Here is an 18,014-nt window from a genome sequence, read left to right as displayed (position 1 = left end):
TGCACTAGAGCTATAAATGAATGCTCAACAAAAAGAAAACTAGTGGGTGTGCATCCAACTTGCTTGGTCACGAAGACCTAGGGCATTTGAGGAATCCCATTGTAGGAATATACAAGCCAAGTTCTATAATGAAAAATCCCCACTAGTATGAAAAAGACAACCTATGAGACTCACTATATCAAAAACATGGTGCTACTTTGAAGCACAATATATGAGACTCATTACATGAAGAACAAGGTGCTACTTTGAAGCACAAGTGTTGAAAAAGAGATAGTAACATTGCCCCTTTTATTTATTTTCTCCTTTTTTCTTTTTTTTGGGCCTTTTTTTGGCCTTTCTTTTTTTTCTTTTTTTTCTTTTTGGGCAATGCTCTAATAATGATGATCATCACACTTTCATTGATTACAACATATGAATTACAACTCGAAACTAGAACAAGATATGACTCTATATGAATGCCTCAGGGGGTGTACCGGGATGGTGCAATGAATCAAGAGTGACATGTATGAAAAATAATTCATGGTGGCTTTGCCACAAATACGATGTCAACTACATCATCATGCAATGGCAATATGACAAAAGTAAAGTATGTCATGATGATGATGAACGGAACGGTGGAAAGTTGCATGGCAATATATCTCGGAATGGCTATGGAAATGCCATAATAGGTAGGTATGGTGGCTGTTTTGAGGAAGATATAAGGAGGTTTATGTGTGATAGAGCGTATCATATCACAGGGTTTGGATGCACCGGCGAAGTTTGCACCAACTCTCAAGGTGAGAAAGGGCAATGCACGGTATCGAAGAGGCCAGCAATGGTGGAAAGGTAAAATTGTGTATACTCCATGGACTCAACATTAGTCAAAAGAACTCATATAATTATTGCAAAAATTTAGAAGTCATCAAAAATCAAGCACTACGTGCATGCTCCTAGGGGGATAGATTGGTAGGAAAAGACCATCGCTCGTCCCTGACCGCCACTCATAAGGATGCACAAGCCAGGTACACTTCATGTTTCAAATTTGTTACACAACTTTAATCATACGTGCATGCTACAGGACTTGCTAACTTCAACACAAGCATTCTTTAAATTCATAATCACCCAACTAGCACGACTTTAATATCACTACCTCCATATCTCAAAACAATTATCAAGTATCAAATTGATCATAGCGTCCAATTCACTTCCTATGATAGTTTTTATTATACCCAACTTGGACGCTCATCATTATAGGACCAAATTTGTAACCATAGCAAATACCATGCTGTTCTAAAAGAATCTCAAAATAATATAAGTGAAGCATGAGAGACTAGAAATTTCTACAAAAATAAGTCACCGCCGTGCTCTAAAAGATGTAACTGAAGCACTAGAGCAAAAACTATCAAGCTCAAAAGATATGAGTGAAGCACATAGCAAATTCTAATAAATTATAATCAAATAGGCTTCTCCAAAAAGGTGTGTACAGCAAGGATGATTGTGGTAAACTAAAAAGCAAAGGATAATATAATACACGACGCTCCAAGCAAAACACATATCATGTGGCAAATAAAAATATAGCTCCAAGTAAAGTTACCAATGAACGAAGACGAAAGAGGGGATGCCTTCCCGGGGCATCCCCAAGCTTAGGCTTTTGTCTATTCTTGAATATCTTGGGGTTCCAAGGGCATCCCCAAGCTTAGGCTTTTGCCACTCATTATTCCATAGTCCATATAAGCTTTACCCAAAACGTGAAAACTTCACAACACAAAACTCAATAGGAAATCTTATAAGCTCCGTTAGTGAAAGAAAACAAAATGACCACATAAGGTACTGTAATGAACTCATTCTTTATTTATTTTGGTGTTAAACCTACTGTATTCCCAGTTCTCTATGGTTCATACCCTTACATACTAGCCATAGATGCATCAAAATAAGCAAACAACACATGAAAAACAGAATCTGTCAAAAACAGAACAGTCTGTAGAAATCTGTAACTAACGCAAACTTCTGGAACTCTAAAAATCCTACCAAAATAGGACGTACTGGAAAATTTGTTTATTGATCAGAATAAAAAAGAATAAATGCAAAATCACGTTTCTGTGATTTATTGAATTTTTTCTCGTGAGCACAAAGTTTCTGTTTTTCAGCAGAATCAAATCAACTATCATCATAGGTTATCCTATAGGTTGTACTTGGCACAAACACTAATTAAAACATGAAAACACATCTAAACAGAAAGTAGATGCAAAATTTATTACTAAACAGAAACGAAAACAAAGAACACAAAGAAAATTGGGTTGCCTCCCAACTAGCGCTATCGTTTAACGCCCCTAGCTAGTCATAAAAGCGAAGATAGATCTAAGTAGTGCCATCTTTGGCACTTAAAGCCTCGATAGAGCACTTATAATTTTTAGTGGTTTCTCCCTTTTTAGCAATGATTAAACCTTTAGGCAAAAATTCAATAAATACGTTTGTAGCAAAAGGTTCCTTAACGATAGAGAGACAATTGGGGTGAACACTTATGGATTTGAGATCCGCGTCTCCCTTACTAGAAGATTCAACCTTATTTTTAGGAACATAAATAAACTTGGCAGTTTTGGTAGGGGGTTTTGGAGTGTTTTTCATAGAAGAAAACGCCAAACCTAAGTTGGTAATTATATCCTCAAGTTTACCAATTCTAGCGGAATCTAGATCTATTTTTTCATTAACTATAGGTTCTTTCTCTTTAAGATCTTTCAAAGTAACTCCAACCCTAGATCCATATTGGGTGACATGATTATGAATCTTTTTATCCAAATTTTCAATCAACTCAACAGTGGCAATTTTATTTTCAATAATATCAAGCCGTTGCATAACGTGTTCTAAAGTTAAAACAGTTCCAATAACCAAAAGAGGTGGTGGACCAAACAAATCTAGCATAGCATTATAAGCATCAAACGTATGGCTACTCAAGAAATCACCTCCAGCAACAGTATCAAGAACATATCTATTCCAAGGAGTGATGCCTACATAAAAATTGTGGAGAAGAATGGAAGTAGAAAGCTTCCTAGTAGATCTATTTTGAGCATTGCAAATTCTATGCCAGGCATCCTTTAAATTTTCTCCCTTCCTTTGCTTAAAATTGAGGACTTCATGTTCGGGAGTAATAATAAGGATAGGGGGACTAGCCATAACGACGAGGTAAACGAACCAACACACAAGCAAACGGAAAAAGGCAAGCGAAAGGAGATAGAGAGAGAATTGGGAAAGAGAGGGCAAATAAAACGACAAGGGTGAAGTGGGGAGAGGAAAACGAAAGGCAAATGGCAAATAATGTAAATGCGGGGGAGATGAGTTTGTGAAGGGTACTTGGTATGCCTTGACTTGAGCGAAGACCTCCCCGGCAATGGCGCCAGAAATCCTTCTTGCTACGTCTTGAGCTTGCATTGGTTTTCCTTGAAGAGGAAAGGGTGATGCAGCAATAGTAGCGTAAGTATTTCCCTCAGTTTTTGAGAACCAAGGTATCAATCCAGTAGGAGGCTCCTCAAAAGTCCCACGCACCTACACAAACAAACAAAGAACTCACAACCAACGCAATAAAGGGGTTGTCAATCACTTCATGGCCACTTGCGAAAGTGAGATCTGATAGAGATAGTATGATAAGATAAATATATTTTTGGTATTTTATATTATAGATGCAAAAAGTAAATATGCAAATAAAAGTAGATTGAAAGCAAATAAGATAAAAGATAGACCCGGGGGCCATAGGTTTCACTAGAGGATTCTCTCAAGATAGCATAAGTATTACGATGGGTGAACAAATTACTGTCGAGCAATTGATAGAAAAGCGAATAGTTATGAGATTATCTAGGCATGATCATGTATATAGGCATCACGTCCGCAACAAGTAGACCGAGTGCTGCCTGCATCTACTACTATTACTCCACATATCAACCGACTCCTGCCTGCATCTAGAGTATTAAGTTCATAAAGAACAGAGTAACGCATTAAGCAAGATGACATGATGTAGAGGGATAAACTCATGCAATATGATATAAACCCCATCTTTTTATCCTCAATGGCAACAATACAATACGGTCCTTGCAACCCTTTCTGTCACTGGGTAAGGACACCGCAAGATTGAACCCAAATCTAAGCACTTCTCCCATGGCAAGAAAGATCAATCTAGTAGGCCAAACCAAACCGATAATTAGAAGAGACTTGCAAAGATAACTCAATCATACATAAAAGAATTCAGAGGAGATTCAAATATTTCTCATAGATAAACTTGATCATAAACCCACAATTCATCGGATCTCAACAAACACATCGCAAAAAGAGTTTACATCGAATAGATCTCCACAAGAGAGGGGGAGAACATTGTATTGAGATCCAAAAAGAAAGAAGAAGCCATCTAGCTAATAACAGTGGACCCGAAGGTCTATGGTAAACTACTCACAACTCATCAGAGGGGCTATGGTGTTGTTGTAGAAGCCCTCCGTGGTCGATTCCCCCTCCGGCGGAGAGCCGACGAAGGCTCCAAGATGAGATCTCGCGGATACATAAGGTTACAGCGGTGGAAAATTGTGTTTCGGTTGCTCCCTGGATGTTTTCGGGGTACGTAGTCATATATAGGAGGAAGAAGTACATCGGTGGCCGCCTGAGGGGCCCACGAGACAGGGGGCGCGCCCTATAGGGGTGGGCGCGCCCTACCCTCTCGTGGCCGCCTCGGCTGCTTCTTGGCTTGCACTCCAAGTCCTCTAGATCACGTTCATTCCAAAAATCACGCTCCCGAAGGTTTCATTCCATTTGGACTCCGTTTGATATTCCTTTTCTTCAAAATACTGAAATAGGCAAAAAAAATAGCAATACGGGCTGGGCCTCCGGTTAGTAGGTTAGTCCCAAAAATGATATAAATGTGTAAAATAAAGCCCATAAACATCCAAAAGGGGTAATATAATAGCATGGAACAATCAAAAATTATAGATACGTTGGAGACGTATCAGTATCCGGCTCCGACTCTGACAATCACTTGGACTCCGAATATACTCAAGATGAAGGTGTTGCCGGTCTATCACTTGTGTCTACCAACTCCTACGACATATTGGATTCACCAAATGAAGGACTTGGAAGATGCTTCATGGCTAAAGGCCCAAAGGTATCACACCCAGAGTATGTTGATTTCAATAGTGATGAAGATGACTTGTTAGGTGATGGTGATTTACTTGTTGACAACTCTAGTGATGAATACTATGATGAAATGTCAATTAATCATGCTAATCAAGATAAAACAAATGACAATGATAAGGAGAAGATTGATCTCCTAACTAAAGAACTAAACACTCTTAAGTTAGCTCATGAAACTATCTTAGGAGATCATCGAGAACTTATAAGGACTCATGAGAAGTTACGCTTTGAAAAGCTCAATCTTGAGCAAGAGCATGAGTTCTTAAAGGAAATCAATGATGATCTTCGCAAGAAAAGTTCTTCTTACATTGCCAAGTGTTTACTCTTATCTACTTACATGCCTCAAGTCAAGTGTAGCAACAAGAACAAGAAAGATTCTTCCTCTAGTAGTAACAATAATCATGCTAAATCCAATGTTGTTGCTTCTAGTAGTTCTCTTGATTCCACTAATGATTCTCTTAGCCAAGTTACACTTGAGCAATAAAATAGCTTATTGAAGGGAATTATAGAGCAATGTGTTTACAAGAGCCTTGCCGGGAGTAAGCAATTCGAGGAAATTGTACGCAAGCAAGGAAGGCATCGGAAGAACCAAGGTGTTGGTTTTGAACAAAAGTTCAATGCCAATGGAGTTGAGTGGGAAGAAGATCAATACCCTAAGACAAAGTTTGTTCCTCAACAAGAGAAGTATGATCCTACTTCTTTCAAGGGAACACAAGCTCAAGATGATCTTCCACCACAAGACCACAAGCAAAAAGGGAAGGACAAGCTTCAAGAGGAGATTGATGCATTTGAAGAAGCTCCTAAGGCCTTGGTCAAGTGGGTTCCCAAGACTAAATCAAGTTCTACTTCATCAAGTACGACTACAACCCCAAGGATTCCCATCAAGATGATGTGGATCCCGAAGAAGAAGAACTAGAGAGTTCTTCAGGGTGACTTCGCCAACATACTTCACTCTTATCATTTTGGCGAGAACAAGTGCAATCAAATTCCACATATTGCACTAGTTCATGGAGTCACAAACCCTCTTGTTGGTAAGACAAGGGACAAGGTAACCTAATGCTTTCATGGACATCATCTTGTGTGTGCATCACTCTATGTCTATGGATATCCTTGTTTGTTCCTTGTGGGACTAACCTGTGTAGGTATTGAAAGTGTAACTCACTCCAAAGGATTGCTCCAAATGATCTACATCAACATTGAGCATCCACATCTTCAACACCTACATGAAGTCATCATCGACAAAACCCAAGGTTAGTTCATCCCTCTTAGCGGGGATCTCACATCTAGGGGGAGCTTTACTATAAGGATTGAGCCAAAGCAACTCTAATGGTGTGAACACAACAATGCTTTATGTAAAAGTGGTAACCCCACTTGTGCTTAAACGATGTGTATGACCTATGATCAAATATTCTCATTTGACTCCTAAGTCAATATACTTATATATAGATGACCTAGTCATCGTCAATTGCTTGATAGATGCTAGATTGGTTGTGCATGCTTTGTCACATATTTAATTTGACATTTTATTGTGTGAGCATGTTGGTTGCATATTTTACTCATTCGAGGACATCCAGTTGTAGTTTTGATTGTTTGGTCTCTTTTCTTTTGCCAAGTAGATGGACAAGAATGCCTAAGAACCTTCTCTAGTTATCTATGTTTTTCTTGTCTCAAACTCTATTCATGCTACATCACAAAGTTTGATCAAGTTAGATTCGAACCACTCTGTGTGAGGAGCACTCGGAGTCCTCGATTCGTCATAGACTTAAACCTCCAAAACCTCTTTGTGCGTTTCGGTCTGACCGATTCATCCATTTCGGTCATACCGAGATCACTAAGTTGATCTAGGTTTTCAATCTCGGTGCAACCGATCTGAACTTTTCGGTCACACGGAGTTGCAGTAACTACTTGTAGTTATGCATCTCGGTGCCACCGAGTTGTTCAACTTGGTCACACCGACAGGGTTAGGCTATATATACCCCCGGGCCAAAATTTGGAAAAATTTCCTAACCTCTGCGCCCGCGCACAGCCTACTCTGCCTCCTTGGGTCTCTGGATCGTCCTCCTCGTCGCCAGCGACCTCCAGCCGCTGGTCTCCAAGGCCGTCAACGGGATTCTGCCCCGCCGTTGTCGCCGTAGCAAATCCATCGCCGAACTAGGGTATGGATTTGAAACTTTGTGCTATTCCTTACTCTGATTCCTAGCACATTGCATTGCCATGAATCTTGCCACGTTTGAGATCTTCTTATCCAGCGAAATTACTCCGTAGATTAGTTTTGGATTGAAAATTTAGGGTTAGGTTCCCGCCGAACTCATCTCGGACCAACCGAGTTGTAGAATTCGGTCTCACCGATTTGGCTCAGGCCATTGCACTTGTGATTCTCGGTCTGACCGAGAATTGCAAATTGGTGTGACCGAGTTCAATTCTTTGTGAAACCCTAGCAGTCTCGGTGCCACCGAACTGTGACTCGGTCTGACCGAGTTCACTAGTTTAGGTTCCAAAAGCTGCTTCGGTATCACCGAGTTTACAAATCGGTAGCTTCGAAATGCTTTCTGTGGAAAACTAAAACTAATTTTTTGACTCGTTTTTTTTTTGTAAAAACCGCTGTGCTTTGTGATGCTCATCTACTCTACCTCATCTACATCTATTCACAGGGTCTTCTGTCAGAGTTTGCATCATGTCAGATCAGAGTGATAGTAAGAACAAGTCTGAGGAGCAAGTTCAGACGAGTGAGGGCACTAGTCCCTCTAGCAACTATGATGATGGCAGCAGGAGTACACCCAGGAACTTGCCAAAGGCAGCCACCAGGGCCAGAAAGAAGAAGACCTCAGATTCTGAAGATGAGGACTATGTGGCTGTTGAGGATGAGGCCACCTCAAATAAGAAGGTACTGAAGAAGGAATATGGCTCAGCTGCATCCACTAAGCCAGGAATGAAAATAAAGGTTCCTGCCAAAAGAGTCCCTATGTCAAAGGCCAGATCCCACTCAAGAGACTTAGGGATGTGAACCCAAAGAACAAGTTGTGGCTAAAAAGAAAAGGAAAGAAAGGGTCAAGAAGACTATGGCCAGAGTTGTTGGAAAACCCTCAATGAAGGAAGAAGAAGAGGAAGAGGTTGCTGCACCAGCACCCAAACCTCAAAAGCTGATGGGAGATGCTATAAGATCAGGGGCTGCTCCATCTAAGCCCAAATATGCTCCCAAGGCTGCTGCTCCTAAGCCCAAGTCTGCACCTAACAGGAACACTAGGAGTATTCTAGCTGCAGAGAAGAACAAGGCCCCAGTGCCTGAAGCTGCTGATGAAGAAGATGAAGATTCACTTGTCTTGAGAAAGTTGAAGCCCAAGATCCCTGATCATAATGATGCTCACCCAGTTGCAGAGGACATGAAGCTCAGGAAGGATGCAGGTCTGAGACAGTGGAGACTGACTGACCCCTATGCTGTCAGGAGAAGAACTGCTGTGGACTACAGGTTCCACACTAAGGAACAACGGGATTTCTATGAGACAGTGCTGCTTGACAAGAAGCCCATAGCGTGTGACATGAGATGGGTTGACTGGGACTATATCAAGAATAATGAAGAGCACTATCCTAGAGTTTATGACAGTTTCAGGTCTTGTGGAGTAGAAGACTTTGTTGGCCAGAAGCTCACAAAGTGGAATGATGAGCTTATTATGCAGTTTTACTCCACAGCTCATTTCTACCCAGATGGGGGGGGGGGTAGTCTGGATGTCTGAGGGTACCAGGTACCAATCAACAGTTGAAGAATGGTCTGAATTGATAAATGCTCCAAAGGAGAATGAAGATGACTTGGATGTATATGCCAAGAAGAAGAAAGATCACAACTCCATGGCTCACATGTACAGAGAGATCCCATATGCTGCACTTGAGACACATAAGTTTGGATCTGTACATTATCTGTTGTCAGGATTGCCTACTATCAACTAGATCTTAAGGCACACTTTGCTGCCCAAGTCAGGTGATCACAAGATGATCAGAGGCCATGCAATTAACTTGCTGCATATATTTGATGTGCCTCATAAGTTCAAAGTCATGAGCCTGATTGTGGAAACAATTAAAAGGACTGATGCTGATCATAAGAGGAGTTCTGGATATGCCCCATAGATTCAGGAGCTAATAACTCCAAGATGGGCACTGGCACATATCTCTTGGACAAGGAACACCTGCCCATCTACCCTGATTTTGAGGACAACACCATTGTGATGGATGAAAATGAACCATCATCTGTGCAAGCACAAGAGAAGAAGGAGAAGGCAAGGGCTGAGAAGGCTGCTAAGATGCCAACTGCTGAAGAGGCATCTCAGATTTTCCTGATGAGCAAGCAAGATCAGCTTGGCTACTTGATTGCCTCCACTCTAAGGATTGAGAAGGGCTTGGCCACCCTGACTCAAAACCAGGAGAGCTTGGAGAGAATCATAGAGCAGAAGTTTTATGCTCTTGATGTCAAAGTGACAGAGATCCAAACTGCAGTTGAGCAACTTCAGGAGGATGTGGAGGAGAAGAAGGGCAAGTCAACTACTGATACTTTTGCTAGAGTGCCCAGAGGATAGAGATATGCTGCAGTGCCTGTTCGAGACACCAGAGCTACATCATCTGCAACAGCTACAACTTCAGTGCATCCAGCTCAAGCACCCACTCCACCAGCTCCATCTACATCAACAGAAGTCTTCATCCAAGGTGCCATCTCTACACCATCACATGAAGACCAAGCCTGAGAGTCGTTTAGCACTATGCATTTTCTATGAACTTTTTGGTAACTTGTTGCCAAACAGGGAGAAAAATGTATAGATCATAGGCTTCGAGAGAGTGTGTTGCTTTGGTCTCTCTTGTCTTTTTGGTGGTTGAACTTCGTTATTTATGTGCTTGATTCTTTATGCTTTTGTGAGATACTTGGATGATCATGTGTTTGATCATATGCTATGCTACTTTAATGCTTGTTGGATGACATTATCCTTTTATATCCCTATATGATCATTCACTTTGCTTGCTGATGAGTGCATGTGTTTAATTATTATCATTTTGAGCGCTCCACCAAGATGTATGTGACATGGAAGAGTAACCCATGATCCTAACTCATTGTGCATTTGCAGTCCAAAGCAAATTTTAAATAATGCACAAATTTAGGGGGAGCTCTTACTTTTCACATACCTCTCAAAGTGACAATGTTTTTCAATCTTATTATAATTTGTCGAAGCTTTGATCTATATGTTGTCATCAATTCCAAAAAGGGGGAGATTGAAAGTGTAACACTCCCTGGGTGGTTTTGGTAATTCCTAACAACATATATCACTGAGCTAATGCTATTTCAAGATAAATATTTCAGGAAAGCTCAATGATTGGCAAGGCATGGATGAGAAAAGTGGATCCTCAAAATTCTAAGGACAAAAGGATTGGCTCAAGCTCAAAGCACAAGACTCTACATTTTCTATTTTAGTGATCCAAGATCACATTGGGTCTATAGGAAAAGCCAATACTATCAAGAGGGGATGAGGTGTTTCTTAATGGCTTTCTTGCTCAAAATGCTTAGTGATATGCTCCAAAGCCCTCAACTACTTTCTCATATCCACATATGAACTAAACCAAAAGTCAAACTCGGCCCCACTAATTCTTTCCATCCGGTGCCACCGAGTTCAGATGTCATAGCCACTGCCACAAACCCTAGGCAAACCGGTCTCACCGATAGGGATCTCGGTCTCACTGAGATGGGATTGTAATCTCTCTGTTTCCCTTCGTAACGTTTCGATCAAACCGAGATGAGCGATCGGTCCCACAGAGATTGCAATGCAAACTCTCTGTTTCCCTTTCGTAATGTTTCGGTCTCACTGAGATGAGCAAATCGGTCCCACCGAGTTTGCCTGACCAACCCTCTGTGTGTCCATTACCAAAATAGGTCCCACCGAGTTTGTGTAATCGGTCCCACCGAGATTAAGTTATGCCCTAACCCTAATCATATCGGTCCTACCGAGTTGCATGTCAGTCCCACCGAAAATCCTAACAATCACATTATTTGTTGAATCGGTCCGACTGAGTTTAACGATTCAGTCTCACCGAGATTGGTAAGTTGTGTGTAACTGTTAGATTTCGTGTGGAGGCTATATATACCCCTCCACCCACTCTTCATTCGTGGAGAGAGCCATCAGGACATGCCTACACTTCCAACATACATTTTTTGAGAGAGAACCACCTACACTTGTGTTCAGACCAAGATATTCCATTCCTACCATATGAATCTTTCTCTCTAGCCTTCTCCAAGTTGCTTTCCACTCAAATCTTCTTTCCACCAAATCCAAATCCTGTGAGAGAGAGTTGAGTGTTGGGGAGACTATCATTTGAAGCACAAGAGCAAGGAGTTCATCATCAACACGCCATTTGTTACTTCTTGGAGAGTGGTGTCTCCTAGATTGGCTAGGTGTCACTTGGGAGCCTCCGACAAGATTGTGGAGTTGAACCAAGGAGTTTGTAAGGGCAAGGAGATTGCCTACTTCATGAAGATCTACCCTAGTGAGGCAAGTCCTTCGTGGGAGACGACCATGGTGGGATAGACAAGGTTGCTTCTTCGTGGACCCTTCGTGGGTGGAGCCCTCCGTGGACTCGTGCAACCGTTACCGTTCGTGGGTTGAAGTCTCCATCAACGTGGATGTACGATAGCACCACCTATCGGAACCACGACAAAAACATCCGTGTCTCCTATTGCGTTTGCACTCTCCAATCCCTTCCCTTTACATTCTTGCAAGTTGCATGCTTTAATTTCCGCTGCTCATATACTCTTTGCATGCTTGCTTGAATTGTGTTAAGATTGCTTGAATCGTGCTAAGTTGCTAAAATCTGCCAAGAACTAAAATTGGGAAAAGGATAGATTTTTATTTGGTCAAGTAGTCTAACCCCCCTCCCTCCAGACATACTTTCGAGCCTACAGAAACTTATATGATGGAAAATAGACCCGGGGGCCATAGGTTTCACTAGTGGCTTCTCTCAAGATATCATAAGTATTACTGTGGGTGAACAAATTACTGTCGAGCAATTGATAGAAAAGTGCATGATCATGTATATAGGCATCACGTCCGCGACAAGTAGATCGAAACGATTCTGCATCTACTACTATTACTCCACACATCGACCGCTATGCAGCATGCATGTAGAGTAATAAGTTCATAAGAATAGAGTAACGCATTAGGCAAGATGACATGATGTAGAGGGATAAACTCAAGCAATTTGATATAAACCCCATCGTTTTATCCTCGATGGCAACAATACAATACGTGCCTTGCTGCCCCTGCTGTCACTGGGAAAGGACACCGCAAGATTGAACCCAAAACTAAGCACTTCTCCCATTGCAAGAAAGATCAATCTAATAGGCCAAACCAAACTGATAATTCGAGAGACTTGCAAAGATAACAAATCACACATAAAAGAATCCAAAGGAGATTCAAATATTGTTCATAGATAATCTTACTCATAAACCCACAATTCATCGGATGTCGACAAACACACCGCAAAAAGAATTACATCGAATAGATCTCCAAGAAGTTCGAGGTGAACTTTGTATTGAGATCCAAAGAGAGAGAGAAGAAGCCATCTAGCTAATAACTATGGACCCGAAGGTCTGAGATAAACTACTCATACTTCATCGGAGAGGCTATGGTGTTGATGTAGAAGCCCTCCGTGATCGATTCCCCCTCCAGCGGAGCGCCGGAAAAGGCCCCAAGATGGGATCTCACGGGTACAGAAGGTTGCGGTGGTGGAAATAGGGTTTCGTGGTGCTCTCGGATGTTTTCAGCGTATATGAGTGTATATAGGTGAAAGAAGCCGGTCAGGGGAGCCACGAGGGTGGGGGGGCGCCTACCCCCTGGGCGCGCCTCCCTGCCTCGTGTCCGCCTCGTTGCTTCCTTGACGTCCACTCCAAGTCCTAGATTGCGTTTGTTCCAAAAACGACTCTCCCGAAGGTTTCATTCCGTTTGGAGTACGTTTGATATTCCTTTTCTGCGAAACACTGAAATAGGCAAAAAAATAGCAATTTGGACTGGGCCTCTGGTTAATAGGTTAGTCCCAAAAATAATATAAAAGTGTATAATAAAGCCCATTAAACATCCAAAACAGATAATATAATAGCATGGAACAATAAAAAATTATAGATACGCTGGAGACGTATCAGGTAGCAGTTAAAATATATGTTTGCAGTCCAGCATGCAGCCTTCCTAAACAGTCCTCCTCCTCGGGGGATCTTCTTCCGGAGATGATGGAGAGCGAGACGCCTCCACAGATATCCCCGGCTGATAGGGCAGATGATGCTGAGGTGTGGTCCCGAAGGATCTCTCCCGATCAACAAGCGGTGCGAGGGACAGTGAAGACCTGGCCCGAAGGCAACACTTCGACCGTCCAGGATCCAGGGTGTGCGGCCCCTATAGGGACCAACAATAAAGACCCTGGACTATCTATTTCAGAGGGACGACGCAATCTTCTCCGGATCCAGGGGTGTCGGATACCTTGATGGACGCATTGCGTCATGCGTCCGTCTCAGAGGATCATCGTACTTTGATGGGTATGGTGGTTGAGAGGGTTTGGTCCACGAAAAGCGGATTGAATGAAGCCTTTACGAGCCTGCTAAGAGGCTTTGAGGTACGTAATGTAATATTTTTTAATTGTGTTATAAATGTAAAATGCGACTGTGTATAGATAGTAGCCCCTGAGACTCTGGTTGGCGTCCAAAGGGAGGCGATCAGAGGATCAAGAAATATATACCCAGGAAATGATCTGACTAATTGAAACACGGGTTGTTACATCCGTGGCAACTGCCCAAGCTACAGAGATTGAACATCTGAGGCAGAAAGTGGATGTGGCAGATGATGACATCACACTTATGAACAGGCGGCTCGATGAGGCGCAAGGTATGTCTTCGAGGCACTCAGTATATGCAAGTATTATGGTATGAGCATGACACTGAGAAATTGTATACTGAAATATGCATAACTACAGATAGTGCCGCCGCAGTTGAGACCCTTCGGGCTGAGCTTGCCCGGGCCAAAGAGCAGGCCAGGATGAGCAATGCTCTTATCAAAAAGGCAGCTACTAAATTAAAGGCCGAACATGCTGCTCGGCGCCAGTGCGAGGAGAGAATATCTACTATGGCGCTTGAGCTAAAGGATGCCGCTAGCCGATGTGATTTTCTCGAGAGAGATAACAGAACCAAAATGGTTGATCTTGACAAGGCCTTACAAGAGGCGCGGGAAGCACGGTCCGAGTCTAGAGCGGCTCGGGAGGAGATCCGACAAGCTGGGGAGATCACGGCTAGTAAGCCCTTCTTATTGCAAACTAAATTTGGCAATTCGAAGTATGCCCCGCTTAATTAGATGTGGAGTTCACCAGACGCATTATTGGACTAGCCGAAGAGTGTCCCCGATGTGACGCAGTTTTTCCAAGCGCAAGAAGGACATGCGACAAAAAAGCTTTTCCGATCGCAATTCAGCATGCCAAAGCGTCCATTGTTACTGAACGAACAAATGACCCTGTGGGCTGAGCTCCACAAGCTATCTGGATCTTCCATGAAGGACATCGTAGTCCGGCTGTGGCCAACTGAGCCAGTTCTGAATAGTTATTTCGGTTTGGTGCGGCGACTTGTTGATGCGGTGCCATGTATCGACGCTATGAAGCGGTCAACGTGCATAGAAGGTGCACGGATGGCCTTTGCCCACGTCAAGACACATTGGACAAAGATGAAGGCCACCGATATTGCAGCGAAAAGTCCACCCAAGGGCAAGGACCATTACCCGCCAGAGCATTATTATGAGGATGTCCTAGGGGGTGCCCGCTTGATAGAGGGTCAGTGCTCGAAAGATATAATGTTCGAATGAGGTGGTTCGAAATTGTATAAACAATATTATGATATATTTAATGCTATGTTTTTATACTTTTGCCTAAAAAGTTTTTGGTGCTTGCTTTGCAGCCATTTTTTATATAATCTGAAAGTTTGCGAATCGTCGGCTTCTGCCCCCTCACGTATAACGTGGGGGCGTTCAGAAAAGCACTTGAATACTCTTGACCCAACTTCTTGGTCCATTAAGGAGGTATCAATGCGGCAAACCAGGCAATCAGACTACAGTGCTTTAACACTTTCACTTAGCCATAGGAGTTTGATGGTGGGTCTACGATATAGCCCCTGGTATGTACGCGGTTATGCGAATATGGTGTATTTGACATACGTGACCGGAAGAATGGTCATTCGTGTAATACGGAAGGAATCGCGAAGATTCTGATGAGTCATCGAGTGGTTGACCAGCTCTTGCCGCATCATGACAGACAGTTTTTGGCTTTCTCTACTAAGGTGCTCATTCGGACGAACCAGGACACAATCGCAGTAGTTCTCCCTTTACTACCTTAGCTGATAGAGCGGAACGTAAGATAGCAAGCACAAGAGCCGGGCAACCCAACTATTGACCAAAGACATGATTCGGAGCTGATGCATATAAGGCCAAACTCGCAACACCGAACACTCGTTATAGGTGTTCGGACTTTTCAAAGTATATCGGGCCGAATACAGCCCCTGGTAATGGACCCTTGTGTCAAGGAACATGTGGCAATCTTTAGTGCGGCGAGCCGTGTACTTATAGAAAATGCTGACAACTTCCTTGGATATTTTCCATGTCAAAAAGGTATAAAACAAAAAGAGATAAAAAGGTTTACACAAGGTCTTAACCTAAAAATAAATCTTAGTGCGGGGCCCTGCTGCACGTTTGTGCCATTTTATCCTTTGTGTTGTGTCCTTGAGGGGGGGGGAGTGTGATGGCCATCTGTAAAAAAAAGGAAAAACCCTGGAAAAAGAAATCCAGTGTGGCCGTGAATAAAGCTGGTTCATTTAATGAACCTTGAAAGATAAGCGTAGAGTCCAAATAGGGTCGAGTCGAACTATGGACTATTTGTGTGCAGTGTGCCCCCAGCGCCGCCCAGGGAGTTTTGAGGGTGTACTTGTGTACACGAGGCACGTATGCTATCACCTTATGGGGCAGTCGATGGGGGCGTAACTGCTAATCAAGCTCGGGTTTGTCTGATCTGCCGCACTGAGGCGTAATCCAGACACGTTTAGCTGTGTCCGCGGTCTTAACGACCGATGATCTGTCCGCGGTCTTAACGACCGATGATTTTGGACTTTGGCTGCTAAGGCCACACCGTCTTTATCCGCTTGAAGAGAGCGCTCCATATTTCCATTGACCGTAATGAAGCCACGTGGTCTAGGCATTTTGAGCTTTAAATAGGCATAATGCGGGACTGCAATAAAGCAGGTGAAGGCCATTCTTCCGAGTTGTGCATGATTGCCACTTCGGAACGGAGCTATATCGAAGATTAGCTCTTCGCTTCAAAAGTTATCGGGAGAGCCGGATACGACCTCCAGTGTTAAAGAGCCCGTGCAGCGGGCTTCTACGCCCGGTATAACTCCTTTAAAGGTCGTGTTGCTTGGCTTGATTCTTCACGGGTCAATCCCCATTTTGCAGACAGTGTCCTGATATATCAGATTGAGACTGCTGCCGCTGTCCATAAGGACTCGAGTAAGATGGTATCCATCGATTATTGGATCGAGCGCTAGGGCAGCCAAACCTCCATGACGGATACTAGTCGGATGATCCCTGCGATCAAAGGTGATCGGACAGGCCGACCATGGATTGAATTTGGGGGCGACGGGCTCAACGGCATAGACATCTCGGAGTGCGTGTTTGCGCTCCCTCTTTGGGATATGAGTGGCATAGATCATGTTCACTGTTTTGATCTTCGGTGCAAATTTCTTCTGTTCCCCTGTGTTCGGCTGGCGAGATTCATCCTCGTCTTCGCTCTGAGCTCCCTTCCCCTTGTGTTCGGTGGTGAGCTTGCCGGCCTGCTTGAAGACCCAAAAACTGCGGTTGGTATGGTTTGCACGTTTAGCGGGGGTGCCATGAATCTGGCAGGGCCTGTTTAATATTTTGTCCAGGCTGGATGGACCATCCTTGTTGCCTTTAAAAGGCTTCTTCTGTTGACCGGGTCTGGGGCCACTGAATCCGGCGTTTACCAATGTATCATCTGGGCTTCCCTCATTATTTCGATGTTTGTTTTTGTTACGTCGTGGGTTTCCATTGCCATCCCTAACTTCGGATGTGCCAGGCTTGCTGGTGCTGCTACGGGCTAACCAGCTATCCTCGCCCGCGCAAAAATGGGTCATGAGTGTAGTTAGGGCTGTCATCGTCCTTGGTTTTTCCTGGACGAGGTGTCTAGCTAGCCATTCGTCCCAAACAATGTGCTTGAAGGCCGCTAAGGCTTCGGCATCCGGGCAATCAACGATTTGGTTCTTCTTAGTGAGAAACCAATTCCAAAGCTTACGGGTTGATTCCCTGGGTTGTTGGATTATGTGACTTAGATCATCAGCGTCCGGGGGCCGGACATAGGTCCCTTGAAAATTGGCCTGAAAAGCATCCTCAAGTTCTTCCCAACTTCCAATGGAATTTTCTGGGAGGCTTTTCAGCCAGTGTCGAGCTGGTCCTTTCAGCTTGAGGGGTAAGTATTTAATGGCGTGGAGATCATCTCCACGAGCCATGTGGATGTGAAGAATAAAGTCTTCTATCCAGACCGTAGGATCCATCATTCCATCGTATGCCTCAATGTTTACGGGTTTAAATCCTTCTAGAAATTCGTGATCCAGCACGTCATTGGTGAAGCACAGGGGGTGAGCGGCACCCCTATATTTGATTGTGTCATGGTGTGGGTTCGAAGGTTGTGATGTTCGGTATCGGCTCCGAACTGGTATATGACCGGCATATTTGGCTTGATAGCCACAGTCCCGTGTGGGGGCACTGTCCCTAGATCCATAGATGGATATGGCTTTACCAGCCTTTTTG

This window comes from Triticum dicoccoides, chromosome 1B (assembly GCF_002162155.2).
Source record: "Triticum dicoccoides isolate Atlit2015 ecotype Zavitan chromosome 1B, WEW_v2.0, whole genome shotgun sequence".
NCBI classification, from domain to species: domain Eukaryota; kingdom Viridiplantae; phylum Streptophyta; class Magnoliopsida; order Poales; family Poaceae; genus Triticum; species Triticum dicoccoides.
This window is presented reverse-complemented; position numbering follows the sequence as displayed.